This window comes from Archocentrus centrarchus, chromosome 5 (assembly GCF_007364275.1).
Source record: "Archocentrus centrarchus isolate MPI-CPG fArcCen1 chromosome 5, fArcCen1, whole genome shotgun sequence".
In the NCBI taxonomy this organism is placed as follows: Eukaryota; Metazoa; Chordata; class Actinopteri; order Cichliformes; family Cichlidae; genus Archocentrus; species Archocentrus centrarchus.
Window position 1 is genome coordinate 5,931,523 of NC_044350.1, and position 17,078 is coordinate 5,948,600.

The window sequence follows — 17,078 nt, forward strand, 5'->3', positions numbered from 1 at the left end:
TTCGTCTCAGGACTTATTTCAGTCTGCTCTATTAAAGGCCAGGTGTATACAGCCTGAGTACAAAAGAAAGGACTCTCTGTTTCCTCCTCCTTTTCACTCTCGACCCCCTCATTTCTCTCCTGCTGTACACAGGACAATACAGTAAGTGCACAAACATGCCATGAGTGCAAACATTTATGCTCCAAGGCAAACACACACCTGTATGAACAGGCAAAGACAAAAAAATCATAGTCTGCCTCTTGTCTTTCATGTCTTCAGTGCACTTCCTGCCTCTAAAAGCGCTGCCAGTTTGAGCAAAGCCCGATGACAAACACAGCAAAGTGGAAGCTCAGGTGCGCTCATGCAATACTGCATGAAGCCTCGTTGATGTGCAGGTGGAGGTTTTATCCGAACAGTTGTGGAAATGCGTTGTAAACACACAGTCAGCTGAGTATGTAAGGTTGTTTTAAGAATGAGCCCGTCTGCGGCCTCAAAGGATGTTCTGTTTGCTGCATTTTGTAATCTAAATGATTAAAAGGATGAAAAAGCTCCATGAAATGTGCCAGGTTGGAGCTGAATATTAAGTGCTGTGGAGGCAGGGTGGGGGTGCGCTGGCTGACATGGACCGGCTGGGAGATGGTCGACACTTTGCTTGTCCAATTACTGGCGCTCGTTCAAATTGTTTGGTGAGAAGCATTCGACCTACTTCTGGACACAAAGCACCACTGCCCTGAATACAGAGAAGCTGAGGGGGGAAACCACGTGTGATGACAAGTGCCATTAGAGGCTCTTGTCTTTGGCCTAGAAATTAAATTTAGGCAACTTACCTGATGTGCGATAACACTGGAGAAGCCGTGAGCTGGAATGAGCAGGGGGAGAGCATAAAGAGGATCTGCAGCTGGATTTGATTAAACTCACTAATGGCAGTCTGACCTTCACAAGGTCTTTGTGTTGAACAGTAAGCAGTGGGACCAGTATGAGAAGTAGCAGCACCCCCTAATACAAACAAGAGAGGCAGTTTTGTGTTGTTTGTTTTTTTTCCTTTCTTCATTTTAAATGTGCCACAAACTGTGCTACAGACGATATAGGTCAAGTTGGTTGTTTTTGTGAACAATACAAGATGAGCATCAAAAGGAATAAAAGTATCAAATTATGGGTAAACTATGGAACAGTTCTGCTTTGCTGGGATTCCCTCAAAGGCATCATCCACAACGGGGAAAACACAAAACAACACAGAGGAAGCCAACATTTGAAAATGCTGCACTTCCACACAGGATTCGGTACATTTGCATAACCTGTAAATATTCATACTGAGGGAATCCTCCTATCAGCCACGTGAGACATAGCCGGTTCATATGTGAAAAGAAAAAAAAAAAAAGCACAAGAAGCACACAAGCAACAACTGTTCTTGACTTAAATGTGACTGTAATGTGATTTTAATCGCACAGATTAAAGTCTAATCAGTCATTCTGATCACACTTTACACATCAATGCGTGTAATGAAGAGCCATTTCCCTTAGAGTGGAGCGAGATTAAAGAAACCTGGGGTGTTTTTGTTTGTTTGCCACAAGCTTTATAGACTTTTTTTGAGCAGTGTGACACCATTTACCTTCTAAATGGCATACATAAAGGTCCTCTACATTCAGATCCACACTTGGAACACATGCATCTTTATTCCTGCTCCGCATACCTGGCATATGACTGTCTTATCACATGCAGAAGCAAAACATTTTTGCCCCCAAAGAATGAGCTTCACCATGCTGGGTGACAAGGTATGATTCACGTCTGCAGCTCTGCACGCAGCATGCGATAAGCAGGCTCAGATCAGCCCTGTGTTATGGGCAGCGTAGTGGCAAATAAGAGGGATGGTGCGTGTGTGATCTCTACTGAGTAATTTTTATCCCAGGCTGTCATACAAATAAGAATGACAGTAATTCATAAGCAGCAACTCTGTATTACGGAGGTGATTTAAAAAGGGTCTGAAGAAAAGGCAGCAACGTCGCTGATACTAAACTGTAACTGTAGTTATTATTCCACTCATGAAACATTTCCCAAAAAACAGTCGTGACAGCATTTCCCCGCACCCAAATTCCCTCTTTTTTTCCTACACTTTCTTTTTTCTTTTTGTTTTCTTTTTTTTTTTTTATTGAAATTTCCAACCACCTGCCACAAAGTCCGCGCAGGTGTCTGCTGTAACCACTGTACCAAACTGAGAGCTCTGCGGGCACAAGCTAGCAAACATTTCTAACAAGTGTCACAACTAAAAAGTCAAAGGACAAAAACGTGACATTCTTTTCTTTCTGAGGCAAAGTGAAAAGGCAAAAAATTGGGAAACTCACCTTCAGGTGCAACTCATGTCGAGGCAGCCGTTCACAAAGTTGAATTCTGTCCACCGCTGGAGGAGGAAGGAGGGTCCACTGTTAGCGTAACGCCGCCGTGCCTCGCAGTTGGTGTGAAACGGAGTACCACCCTCCTCCTCCTCCTCCTCCTCTTCCTCGCCCTCCTCCCCTGGATGCTACCGCTCCCCTCTCCTCCTCCTCCCCCTCCTCCCCGCGCCTCTGTAAGGTGGGCGGGGGGGGGGGGGGGGGTAGTAATAGCGGTTTCTTCCTCCTCCTCCTCCTCCTCCACCACCACCTCCACAAAGACAGACTCAAAGAAGGGACCCTATCACAGTCAATAGGTTTCACAAAACCCCATGGCAACGCAGAAAAACCGTGCGCAACTTCCCCACGTTGTGACCGGGTTAAAGCTCTCCCCAGCCCCCCAAACAGTGACAGACATTATTCCCAAGACTCGGAGTGAGCAGGTTTTATAATGGGTAAGAGGAGGAGAGGGGGGGAATAAACTCTACTGGTGAGGATGCTGCTCCAACATGAATTAGAGGAAATAACATTGAAATGGTCTGTTGACTTGCAGCTCTTCATTACGTGTAATATCTCTGTTACTCCCTATGATGGATTTACTTATTTGTGCTGTTTATTTGAAATATTTTATAATGTCACAGAAATTCTGTCGCTTTTACAGATTTACCCTGTATTTTCTAAATGCATGACATTTACAAAATTACAAAAACAGCTTTAGGTGTATAATATCAAATGATTAGAGAAATGAGAGTTTTTGTGGGACACATTACCAATGCTCAGTGAAAGTCTGAAATGTCTGAAACCTAAAATGTGAGACTCAGGTGTACTCAGGTGTCATATTCTCCCTGTGTAAAATTGAAAAATAACTGTGGGTAAAAAAGAGAAAAGGTCTGAGAATCATCATCTTCTGACTTCCCCCAGTCATAAGTCATCTTTGTTGTAGCTGGATTAAATTTTCCTTGTGATTGCATCCAAGGAAAATTAAATGCTTTATGATTTTGTAGTGTCATGCGATATTTGGGGCATAGCCTTGGCAACAAAAGATGGTAATAAGTTCGCTTGCATAGCCACAGGTTAAAAGCCAGACTTTACAATCTGTCCAGTTGTGTTGATTACATTGCCTCGGTATTCAGAACAAGAAGTGAGACTATATGTGGGACTGCTGTGCACGGTACACTCTACCTTCAGGTCCCCAATCTAGTCCAGTCCAGTGCACATGGCAGGACAGACAGACACCACTTTCACACCCAAATCCGAGGCCAATCCAGACTCTCCAACACCTCCAGAGCATCCAGAGAACAACATGCTCACTCCACACAGAAAGGTCTCAGCCATCCATCCAGGGCCTTCTTGCCATGAAGCACAACTGTGTCATCATAAAGTAGAGTTTTTCTGCTCATTGTTAAAAATAAAGCACATATGGAGAACCTCAAGCTATCTTAGATGTCTGTCTAATAAATCAGACAGCGACCTAAATAAAGCCAAAGGTGTTTTTGACTAGATGAATTTTTCTTTTACACATGACATCTTACACATGACATCTTAAATGAAAAAGGCCTATAAAATGAATAAAACACTCATGTAAAATTACAATAACAGACTACAGTTACTCCAGTTTACCAGCAGCCTGAAGACTTAGTGTAGCAGAACCCTGCATCAGCAGAACCGCACACACATACAGAGAAATGACAGTGAATGCTTATCCATTCTAATTACCACTGTGAGAAACACAATTTCAGTCCTTCTCTCTCACTGTTTGAGTCTGGGGAACCTTCAGTGTCGTGGTTGTTCCAGTGTCATTACCTGCTGTTTGTTACGCTTCACTAATTAGACAACATAAAGCACGAGTATTGCCACTGGCCTCTTGAAACTGCCCTTTAGCCATTCAACCATTTTTTGTTTGCAGTTAGATGTTCAGCACCTTACTCAAGGGCACCTGAATAATACAGTAATAAAGGGGGGGGGGGGGGGGGGGGGGGGGGGTAGTTCTTAGTTCTCATTCCCCACAAATCCTCCCCCAGCCAGTTCCAGTGTTGGCTAGAGCCCTGTGGTGCATTCTTCATGATTTCATGAAGCTATCAGGGAAGGGGACTAGGTCTATGTCTTTGAGTATGCATTGATTCAATTATAGTCTGAAGAATATTTGAGTATTGAGGTTGTTGAGAGTATCCAAAGAGTTAAACAATCTCTAACCCAAATAAAACCAGCCTCCTCTGAGTTTTGTTTGTTTGTTTTTGACTTTTTGTACTTACAGTATATTTTTAACCTAAAACCTATCTTATAATGGTGTTTATAAGAATAAAAACAAAAAGAATTCAACATAAACATCTACAAAAGCTGAGAAACGTGTGACAAATACAAATATCGGATTGTACCGTATTGTTATACAGCAGAGAGAGAAGCTGAAGTCACTAAAAGGCAGCTCACTCTCCTGCAGTATTGACCTCAGAGGGAACAGCATTGCACTTTGTATTAATTTTGTTTTCTTTGTTCTTTGTAAACATATTTTAAGAAGTTTGTACTGCAGTAAAAATCAGATAAGGGTAGCCTGACAGATGTTTACTTTGATTACATAGATATTGATTTGTAAATAACTGGGCATGAATAATAAGCTTATTATATAATATTACACTATATTTCTAACTAACTAGGCAGCTCATTCTCTTTCTGATGACAATACTTTCTTTAAAAAACACATTTGGGGGCCATCTTGAAAGAAAGGCAGATATGAAATGTAAAAGTGAGGTCAGAGGTCAAATATATATGACATGATATTTGGATGCAAACTATACACCACAGTGAGGGGAGATGAGGCAGCCTACAACGAGGAGGTCCTGAAGTTGACAGCCTGGTGTTCAGAGCACAAACTGGCACTGAAAACCAAAGAAATCATCATCGACTTTAGGAAACACAGGACTGACCCAGCCATCTCCCCTCCCTGATGGACATCTACACCTCCCGCTGCCTCAGCAAAGCCGAAAACATCATCAAGGACAGCTCACACCCCGGCTTTGAATTGTTTGACCTGCTGCCCTCTGGCAGGTGCTACAGGTGCATCAAAGGCAGAACAAACAGACTCAAGAACAGTTTCTTCATCAGAGCCATCACCACCTTCAACTCACACACACACACCCACTCTAACGTGCAATACCCACATCTCTGTGCAATATTAATATAATTTTCATTCACCAAGTGCAATACTCGCCCATCTTCATTATTATATGTGTATACTTATTTTATTTTTTACAATGTATATATATTGTATACATTCTGTTTTATTTTTATGTATATTTTGGGAAGTTCTATTTTATATTTTAGAAAGTGTGACTTTCTACAGCATGGCACTGAACACGAGTGGCCCTCCAATCTCATTGTACATTCTGTATAACAACAATAAAGACATTCTATTCTATTCTATGTGATATTTAGAATCCCCATATACCACTATCACTTCCTAAATGTTGCCCATACAAACAAAGGCAGCAGAATTTTAAGCAGTTTTAAGGATAAAAGACATTTTATGAAAATTTGACCTTATTTGACCTTGAAGAAGAGGTCAGAGGTCTAAAGTAAGGTGATATTTAGAATCCCTGTATATTATTCCCTATATGCCGATATGCTGTCAATACAAACAATGGCAGAAAGTAAACATAGTTTTAAATATTGTCACATTAACTTTCAGATCAATCTATTGACCCCAAAGAGAGGTCAGAGGTCAAATGTGACATGATACTTTAAACCATTATATGGTACTTTCTAGATGTTGCGAACACACACCACACTTGTAAGAATCATAGTTTCTAAGTTATAAGGCTTTTTGTCAATCTTCAACCAATAAATCAGTAAGTTGACCTTGGAGACCTCAATGAATGTAAGCCGAATTTTAATGGATTGTTAACATGACCCCGCTCTGCACCCCTACGCGCTATCGTGTTTACAGACAGAATGACATGCACACACACAGGTGCTACCAAAAACATAACCTCCTCGGCGAAGGTTATAATGCTCGTCACTGAACTTCTACAGAAACAGCTCACAAAGTAACACACACACACAAAAGCAAGACAAACAATTACATTAAACAAATTCAAAGTACAAAAATTTCAAAAGTTACCACAAGGTTGAATCAACACTCCTACGAAGTTTCATTGCATGCTTCACAAATGCAGTATTCAGTGCAGGGCTTTTTGTATTGGATTACATTGCAGTAACAGGTGTTCATATTGTTGTGTCAACCTGGTGCAGATCAACCGCCTTCACTGCTTTCATCATAATGTCAGCTGTGTATTGTAGACTAATGGCGTCTGCAGGGATCTGTGATTTCAGCACCTTTGACAGCACAAGATCATTAAGAACTCTTTGCATCAGTGGAGCGGCCAGCAAAGGTCAGCTAGAAATCAATTTATCCAATAACCTCAGACCCACAGACTGAAATGGAGCAGATTTCTAACCAGTAAATGACAAAGTGGGAAGAGCCTCTGCCTATTGCTGGTAATGTGCAGGAGCTTACTTTTGGTTGAGTCTGACCATCTGGGTCGGTCAGTAATGTAGACCGGTTTGTTTCCAGATGGTATGAGGTGTTTAAAAGGGTTGGAAAAAGAATCTTGGAAAAAAATCTTTTTAATGACAGAATAAAGGAAGTGGGGCTCAAATAGGAACAACCTATATTGTTTTATTGATCTCAAGGGAGTTTCTCCTTTCTCCTTCTTCACATCCATCTTCTGCACTCCTATGAATGTCAGTTTGTTGCTTGCTCTGTAATGAATTGTAGTATATACCAAACATACAGGCCCTGCTCACATTTTTCCTCCTCCTCAGAGTCCCCAGAGCATGTATGGTTTGTGAGACATAGAAAAGCACCCACATATTGCCATTGCCACAAGCTGGTATAAAAACCTATGATTACAGTTTAAAGTTAAGCAACACCTAGTGGTTGTGTGAATAACTGCATGTCAATTTTGGGCCAGTTTCATCACTATCTTCTGGGGTGAAGCTCAGTAACCTAGAAAAATGGAGCCCTTTAATCATGAACCTGCGACCCTTTTCTTACCATAAGTAATACCTTTTTTGCTGTTGTTTTGCTTAAATAGAGACTGAAAACAAAAAATCAGTAAGTGAAAGCAGAACTTAAAAGTGGCCCCAGGTGAAAGTTGAAGTCTCTAAAAATTGTATTTGTTTACGCCACCATCATTGTGCTGTAAATAACCAGTCACTTTAGGCCATTTTATGTGAAAATGCCAGTTTCAGATGGTAGAAGCAAACAGCAGATGTCGGTTATGGGATGTAGGGATGGCAGGTTATTAGGTTTTGGTTTGTAACTGCTCATACCTGTCACCAGGACTTTTGGCAGGCCCACATCAGAATTCAAGAAGTAAATAAGTAAAATTGGCCCGGTTATGCTTACCACATTCAAATCCAAAAAGCATTACATGTTCAGACTCCCACTAAAGGAAGACTTTCACAGTGCAGCTGGACCATCAGAGTATGAACTGAGAGCAAACACCGGCACAGGGACTTTCCTGTGGATAACTACTTCACATATGGTGGGCACTTGAACGGGGAATGGTCACAATAGGGCTACAGGTAACTGCAGGCTTCTGAGCCAGGTCATCTCACAGTCTTTTTCACAACGGATTCATCGTCATCCAGCTGGCACCAGAGAGGCAGGACTGAGACCTCTCCGTTACACAAAGCAGGGAAATGAACAGATTGACTTGAATCCAAATAACCTGATTTAGGGTATCACAATTGCACTGAATGGATTACACAATGGCTCGACTGAGCAATAAATGTAACAAGATACCTTTGTGAGGTGCTCCGTGTTACAGAGAGTGCTCTTATAAAATCAAATTAGATTTGGTGGGAACATCTGCTTCCTATTTTTTCAGCAGGACATCTATGAGCGTTAAATGTCTTACAGTAGCTGGAGGCCTCGTTCTCACCTGACCTTTAGGAGGTCCAGTTTAAAAGCTGGAATTGTGCCGTGTTATGTTATAGATGTGTTTCTGTTTTTTTCACATCCTGTTTGTCCCCCTTAAAAAAATCTATTTTCACCGTCTTGTTATGAACAATGTAGTTGTAGTAATTTCACATGAGTGATTATTGTCTGAGACACTTATGCAAATTTAAACTAAAGTACCATGACCACTGGGGGTGTTATATTATATATATTATGAATATAGTGAAATATAGCAAAGTTATTAAAGTGGACCTATTGTGCTTATTTCCAGCTCTATACTTTTATTCATGTGCTCTATTACAGTAGTTTTGCAGTAACTGTCCCCTGTTACGTACCTCTCAGTTTTTCATCTGTCTAAAACAAGTTTACGCTTCCTTTCCCCTCTGTTTCTTCTGATTGGTAGTCTCTCATAAATACACGGTTTGAGCTGTGGGGCTGAGATGACCATATTAAGGAGGATATCCACACTCACTGATGTTTAGAGGAGTCTGAAGCCTGAGCTTTTGGCTCACAGGGATTATTTGTGTTTACTCTGACCTCATTATTTGAAACTTTAGCCACGTTTAAAATGACCATCCATCATTGTAGCGGTATATAGATATATGAGAAAAAGTAGAGGCAAGCATAATAGAGCCACTTTAAAAAATATACTATTTATGTTTGACATTTTGAGCAATAACCTCAAAATATATTTACATTCAGTAATTACCTCTGTATATTACAGCAACCAATATAAATGGTGCAGTCTGCCATTCCCGGAGTGGATTTAAATTGCTTCCATCACTTGTAAGATTAACAGGAAGCAAGGAATGCAGGCAATCCAGTGTTTACTGCTGAGTCGCTACAGCCAAACCAGAACTGTAATATAGCTAAAACAACCTACAATCACTGTTTCATATTAAAACCATTCATGGGGAAACAGGGAGTGGGTTTGTTTTCTAAAGCAGTCGCAGGAAACCCAAGGTATTTGTCACAGAAGTTGGCACTGACTCCAGGTATTCATTTTAAACGCATTTTAATAGTTTCATTTGTTAGGGGATTGGTTCACTCCTCTGCTTTTTTAGAAGAGCACTTGTGCAGTGTGGTGACGAACATGTTAAAAGTTAGCATTAAAAGAGTGAACTTCCTCAACTTCTCAGGAAGGTGGTTGAGATTGTTATTCCTTACACTGAGACGATGATTGTTATTCTATCACTGATAAGTTTAAAAGCTGAAAAAGTAGCCAGAAATACGCAGGAGGAATCGACAGTACTGAACAGGCTAATCACAATAGGTCGACCTGATGTGTACTTATGTTCCTATGCATGTCAGGTTACACCCTAAGCTACTGCATAGGGTTCATAGGGGCTTGTGGTTACGACATAGGTTTTCCCCTTAAAGCATCAATCCCCAGTAAAAGGATGCTACTGTTGCAACAAGTCAGTTTGTGAAATTTCTTCCCTCCATATTCCACAATAAACTGTAAATGATATTATTGCAAAGTGGAACTGTTCAGGAAAACACAGCAACTCAGCCATGAAGAGGCAGACCACATAAAGTAACAGAGTGGGGTCACCGGGTGCTGAGCCACATGGTGCATAAGTTGTCAACACTCTGCTGATTCAATAGCTGCAGATTTCCAAAACTTAGTCTGACATTAACATCAGCACAAAAACTGTTTACCTGGAGCTTCATGACATGGGTTCCCATGGCCGAGCAGCTCCTGTAGGTGTAATGTGTTGGTGGTCCAGTACTTTTGTCCATTAAGTGTACAGTTGCTGCTAAGAACTTTAACTGTAGTATTAAGATTGAGGAATTACAGCTTCATGATCAGATGATCTTAATGCTAGCCAACATTAGCTGATGGCTCAGCTGATGTCCTGCTATGCGTCACATCTAGGGCACACTATTCAGGCTGTTGTAGCCTGCCCACAGGTTTTGTGTACATGCAAGCTGCTTTGCAACCCACCTCTAACCCAGCTCGAATCAGTGTGAGTCACTGATACCTCCTGCGCTCTGTAAGGGGGGTCTTGCTGTTGCTCTCCCCCTTTCCATCGCTCCACATACACACATGGAAGGGCAGAAAGGTCTCACACATAGAGCCACGCAGCCATGTAAATCACTGCAGCTGGAAATAATCTTTTGAGAAACGTATTCACTCTAGCTACAAATTAGTCAGGATTTAAATATTAAAGAACATTAAAAATGTGAAAAGAAGTTGTCACGAAAAGCCAAAAAACTGGATCAAAACACTAATTATTTTTCCACCACAAAGAAAGATCTGATCATTGTAACCACCATAATCATTATCTGTCAGATATGCTCCTGCATTCAGAAATAATATGTTGAGACCGCACCATTTCTCAAGTGGCATTTTGCTGGCATTATTAACCATAATTACAAAAGGGAAGCAAAACCAAGATATGAAATCACAGCACCTCCCCAGCTACACAGGGCAGGGCCTCATTATGTGGCAGCGAATGTAAAATTTCCAACGGCGACTGAGCGAAGCCAAAAGAATGAGCTGGTGCCGTCAACGTAGGCTCTGAAAACAGAGGGTACCTCTGTCAAAGGTGTCAAAGTTCAGAGCATGAATGAATGCCCCCCCCCCCCCCCAATTGCCCTGCTTCCGTCTTGTTTTTCCTGATGTGTTCCCCCCATCTCTCTCTCTCTCTCTCGCTCTCTCTCTCGCTCTCTCTCTCTGCATATCACAGAACATCACTGTGGGGCAGAAATCCCCTCATTGACGTCTGCAGGACTGCATAATGAGAATAAATGAGCTGGAAGTAAATATGCAGGCTGTGTGCTGCTTTGCCGCTCTATACCAGACAGCCCATAGGCTTTCATCAAAAATGAAGATGGATTGTGTTGCCAAAAGCCCATAACAATGCTGTGCAGTGTTTTATTTATTTAACGTGGAATTCAAAGGCCATTTTAAAGGATTTAATGTGGTCCTTCAATCCAATTTGGAATATTTTTCTTACGTGCTTTATCCTTTGTGAGGATGTTGGTTTTAGGTGAATGTGATGGTGGTGTTTCAAAATTCTAAATTTCATTTCACACTTGTGCAAATAAATAGCTAATGTGTGTGTTTTACCAAAGTGGGGGCAGCGGGTGAACTGAACATTGTGTAGCAATGGTGGTCCACCAACCCCTTTAGTTGCTCCTCCCTCAGCCTCACCTGGTGGCAATATACAGGGTGCACAACCAGTTTTTAAATCCTCATTTAGGTTGACAGCTTCTTCCCATAATGCAGTACATGCAGGTCAAATACACAGTAAATATAACTCAAGATCCCGCACTTGAAATACTCATGAATTTCATTCTGTGAATTCGTCTTACTCTAAACACAAAATAAGTTCTTTGCTTTTCCCACAGCACAGGGTAGAAATCCCACACCAAAGATGTTGACAAACAATTTTTTTTTTTGTCAGGTCGGATTAAAGTGTCAGCTCTGACGCGACCAGAGAGAAAATCTCCTTCTGAAAGAGGGTGTTATCAAACGCGCGTGCTGGGGGCCGCAGGTTGTTCATCCTCAGCGGATCCTTCACAAACACTAACCTATCACTGAAGGGAACATGCGGCAAAATTCAACTCTTCAATCACACAAGCAAACCACACAAAAAGAAAGCTTTTCAAAAAGGTTAATTAGAAGATGTGATTTTGCACAGGCTCTCTCAGATTTATAGATGTTCATTTGGGGCTTTTTTGGCTTTAATGGATGAGAATTTTTCTATTTTTAGGAAGTGGAAGGTATCTGAATACATGCCTAGGCTTTTGTGTTTCAAACACAAAACCCAAATAATACTGTCTGAATACCATTTAGCTGCTTCAGTTTCAGGGTCCTCGTGTACACTGACTCACTGTCACACAGTCACACAGTCAAAGCTTACTGGTGTACTTGAATATAATAGAGCTATTGTTAATGTTATTAGCAGAAGGCATGTTACTCTTATGAACTGAATTTGGGGAAACAGACTGATTATGTATAAAGGCAGGAAAAGGGGAAGAAGACAACAATCATGGGTCTGTTTAAATGTAAAAATGTTACATAATATCTTATCTGTAAGTCTGACTAGGCTCCAATTTGGGTGCAGTGAGGCATCACAGTCAGGTCAACAGCAAGAAGGATCATTTTCTCTCATATAGTGTATTATAATGGATGAAAACTGACACTGTTCTAATGTGTAACACCTAGTTTATGCTTGCTATTGTCCCCCTCACAAAAGTAATGTCACATCCATACAGTATATAAAAGATGGATGTAGCATCCATGATGTCATTTGTTGGTTTTACAATCAGCATTAGTATTTTGGCCACCACCATGTTGGTTTTTTTGGGACCAGAAGTGACCATATTTTATGGAGTGGGTGGAGCGCTAAGTTATCAGCTAACACTAGCTAGCTTGATTAGCAAAGTGCATCTTAGTAAACTGTACACATGCAACACAAAGACACACATACCTGCTTATTAGTGCTAAGGAATAGAGAGGCAGAATTCTGTAATTTTACTCACCAAATCCTAAATATAAACTTTTGCACTACATTTTCCAAAAGGGACAAGAGCACAAACATGCCCTCAAACTAGCAGAAATGAGGTCCAGCACACAGCTATTGACTACTGCCACCTGTGCAAGTGCACCTGTTAATTCAATTGGCCAAGCCCTTAACTTTAAGCTCTCACAAGTCCAAACAGGTGATTATAGTAAAATAAATCATCCCCAAACAGCTGTGATGAAAAAGTAAATGATGCTTAACATGGTAATTTCCAAACACTTTAAATATGAAACCTAAGGGTTAAAGATTTGGGTTGTGTGTTTTAACCTGGCAGTTTATGGGTGCTGGCTTATGTTTGGAAACTCAATCCTCAAGTGGCCAGTCTGGGAACTGCAGTGTCTGGCATTTCCATGTTCATGGGCACATGTTGTCAGCCACTAGCACAACCAAACCAAAGCCTGTCAGAGGGCTATCTGCCATAGAACTACTATTTTTCTAGCGTAATATCTTCAAAAAAGGTTGGTAGGTCGTTAAAGATAGTAAGCTCTTTCCCTCTTTATGCTAAGGTAGGCTAAATGTGAGCACTATAAAACTTATGTTGACATTTTCCAAAGTGTTGAATGCTGTCTTCGTGCGCCTAAGAGCACAGGAGCTGTTTCAGAATACAGATTGCACAGACTTGGCAAATAATCTCGCAAACACAGTGTTTTATTTATGAGTGCATCATTTTCAATCTTGTATTTGACTCTTGAACAAAATTGTGCTGTTGCACATATAAAAATCTTCCAGCAAGAAATAGCTGTGCAATCAATAATGGTTCTGGAAAAAAAGAAATAAATTATTTGCTGTATGCTACAGACAATATTGCAGGGATACATCATGGGAGTCTGCACAGAGGCATCTCTGGCTGAGCACATGCTGTATTATCATCAAGAATGTTTTCTGCTCAGACACCCAGCTCTTACCAACACACCTGCAGCAAAGAAATGAGAATAAAGCAGGAGCCTCTCCCAGTTTTTACTATAAGAATGTGTGAATAACATCTGTAGTTTCCCCAGGGCTCCTCGTGGCCCCTCCCATCCCTGCACAGGAAGCGCTGGAGGCACAGCCGTAGCTCTCGCTTCGTAATTAATATCAGCAGCATGTTAGGAGAGGGCGTTTTCCTGTGCCAGATTGCGCTGCACATAGGCGCGCTCCCCAGAGACTGCACGTTGCTCTGCCAGCAGAGCTTCTTCATATGCCTTCGTGGCATCATTTGCTCTTTATGAGAGCGACAAGAAGCATCCTCTCACCCCAATAAAGTCTGGGAGATACCGTGGTGTCTGGATGAAAACAGGAGGGGAGGGGGAGGTGTGGCGCTCACAGTATAAAAGCTGTTACCATAGCAATCCAAATATTGTCTGCTATGAAATCTGAACCAAGATGGGAGACTGGTGCCAAACAGCCGTCAATCATTTAACAAAGGAGGAAATGGGGAATAAGCTTACCCTCTCTCACCACCTTAATATAACTGATGGGTCCCCTGATAAAGATGGAGTGTTATCATTAGATGAGAGCACTTTTTTTTTTCTTTTTCTTTTTTTACACGAGCATGCTTGAGTGCTGCAGCTCAGCATTTTAGTGGCCACTTAGGTGAGACAATTGATTCGACTGTAGTCAAGGATCCACACTCCAGATTCTTTATCAAATCAATTATTCTGTAAAATCAATCAAAAGACAAGTCAGTACAGGTGGAGGTGAACACTTTAACACGCATTAACCAAAAAGAGGTGATTTTCCAGCCTGAATTACCCGTGTGGAACAGTTTATCTTTAGACGTGAGATTATGGTGTGCATTAAAAGAAACCTGGACTGATACAGTCAGTAAAGATGGGTCAAATCCCTACTCTTCTTCTGTGAAAGTATTTACCATTAGATAATTAAATTCCAGTGTGGTTGGATGCAACACAATGCCTGTGTGATCATGCAAATAATTGCCTTTCCTCTCGTACTCGGGCAGACAGCTCAACAGGCACGGCCATATCAGATCTCCCGGAAAGCGGGAGCTCACATTTGCACACGGTGATGTTTGTATATTAATTCATTATTGTGTGAATGGATGCTGCGGATAAACATTGTCGGCACTCTGATAAGGAAGATGTCATACAGGGGCTTTATTAAGTAAACATCTCTGGTGCTCCTGACCGCCTCTGCAGGCAGCATGATCATTCTGAGATGAGATTTGAAGGTGCGGACGATGTGCCGGTGCTGCACTTGCTTCGTGGCTGCACACCTCTCTCAGGGGAGGCGCATAAGAAGCTAATAGAATTGGGCCCCCAGGGTAACAGGGGTGTTATTTTGTCTGTTTCAATTAAATGTCTTGGGGAGCCATCCAAGGGGGCAACTACATGTTTGGTAGCAGGGCAAACACTACCCACATGGGAGTAGGAGGAATTTGTAATAACCAGCAGAGTGGCTTTAAAGGAATCTAGTGAAAAAAAAAATCAATAACCTTAGATCCACAACCCCATCTAATCAAGTCTTAAGCCCTGGGGCTAATTAAGAAGAAACAATGGAAATCAATAGAAATAATCCTACACATTTGCTTCATTGTATTTTCCCTTAATAGCCAAAGCATTTCCTCAGGTAAACAGTCATGCAATCTCCTATTATCTGCTAATGTAATAACAAAAAAAAGTTGGAATAAGTACATATGATTCACGTAATATTTGCTAAAGTACTTCCCCTTTTACCATGCGTAATAATCACGAGCAGCTCTATGTGTGAGATTTAAGTGGCATAGCATTCACTTGCAATTACGTTTTCAGCAACTGAATTTAGCAGTTAGATGACGCGGCATTAGGGCTTCTCAGGTTTGTAAAAAAAATACAAAAAGAGCTCAGCAGGTGTGTATATTCTTTTGGACAATTTCGTGCTCCCAACTTTGTGGGAACAGTTTGGGGATGGCCACTTCCTGTTTCAACACGACTGCGCACCAGTGCACGAAGCCGAGAGAGTTTGGTGTGGAAGAACTTGACTGGCCTGCACAGAGTCCTGACCTCAACCCAATAGAACACCTTTGGGATGAATTAGAGCGGATGAATTAGAGTGGAGACTGCAAGCCAGGCCTTCTCGTCCAGCATCAGTGTCTGACCTCACAAATGTGCTTCTGGAAGAATGGTCAAAAATTCCCATAAACACACTCCTAAACCTCATGGGAAACCTTCCCAGAAAAGTTGAAGCTGCTGTAGCTGCAAAGGATGGGCCCACATCGTATTAAATCCTATGGATTAAGAATGGGATGTCACTCAAGTTCATATGTGTGTGAAGGCAGATGAGTGAATACTTTTATCAATATCGTGTAACAACAATCTCCAACAATCCCAGCTGCTTCTCTGTCGACTCTGACTGAGACTCTGACTGAGGTCAGGCTTAGAAATTGAAAGTCTATATGAAATGTAATTACGCTGATGTTGACAACAGACATGAGCAGAGGAAATAAGGAGCTTAGCAAGATCCAAACAAAATCAAGAATTTGTTTAGAGGAGCTGGTGTCTGTTGCATGTTCTTGTGCAATTTGCTGCATGTTCCTGTGTGACTTATTTCCTGAGTCGCCCCTAGCAGGATGAGACCTTCTGGGTTTTGTTACCCGTCTGATGTGGACACAGGATCTGATCTATGTGTGGGAGGGGTCAGTGTGTCAGGAAGGGAAAGAGACTCACAGAGGAGGCTGGCAGTAGTGATTCAGGACTGGTTTATGTCACTTTGACAGAGAACAGTGAGAGCCATGTTGGTGTCAGTGGGGAGCCAGACGCTCTGACAAGCTGAGCTCCTCTTCCGTCTCCCCCCCTTTTAATGGCCTCACCTCACACTGCCTTTCTTCCACAGTCCTGCCTGGTATATCTGAGTCATTAATATTTATGCCCCTACTAACAGATATAATCTGTGTAATCATGTGTTGCCCTTGATTAGACCTCATTATTCCTTTAATAACATTAGTGGTTAACAGTTTGAGTGCAGTTGAAATGTAATCACCGATGTATTATTCATAAAAGAAAACAGAACAGAGTGAATAGAGGCTTTAAAGAAAAAAACTTTGTTCTTTTTTACTAACAATATGAAAGGAGATGGCTGGTTTAGTTGCCATGGAGAAAGAGGCTTCGTGGAATTCAGGAAGTCAATTAGCAATCTGGCTGCATCTCATTAAATGTGATCAGGCAGCAGTGAGTGGTTTAGGATTTATGTTTTATCCGGGAGATTTATTCTTATAAACATTCATGGGTGTCTTATCCCTCCACTTACCTCAACAGCCAGTGGTCAGTT

At 41.5% G+C, this 17,078-nt stretch overlaps 1 protein-coding gene across 1 annotated transcript in view; it reads right to left on the reverse strand.

The window, feature by feature from the left end:
- chl1b (cell adhesion molecule L1-like b) overlaps window positions 1-2,450 on the reverse strand; it is a 76,868-nt gene extending 74,418 nt beyond the window's left edge. The window contains exon 1 of the mRNA XM_030728593.1: window positions 2,319-2,450. The gene's annotated coding sequence lies outside the window, so the exon portion shown is untranslated. The remainder of the gene's footprint in view (window positions 1-2,318) is intronic.
- Window positions 2,451-17,078: the final 14,628 nt, after the last annotated feature.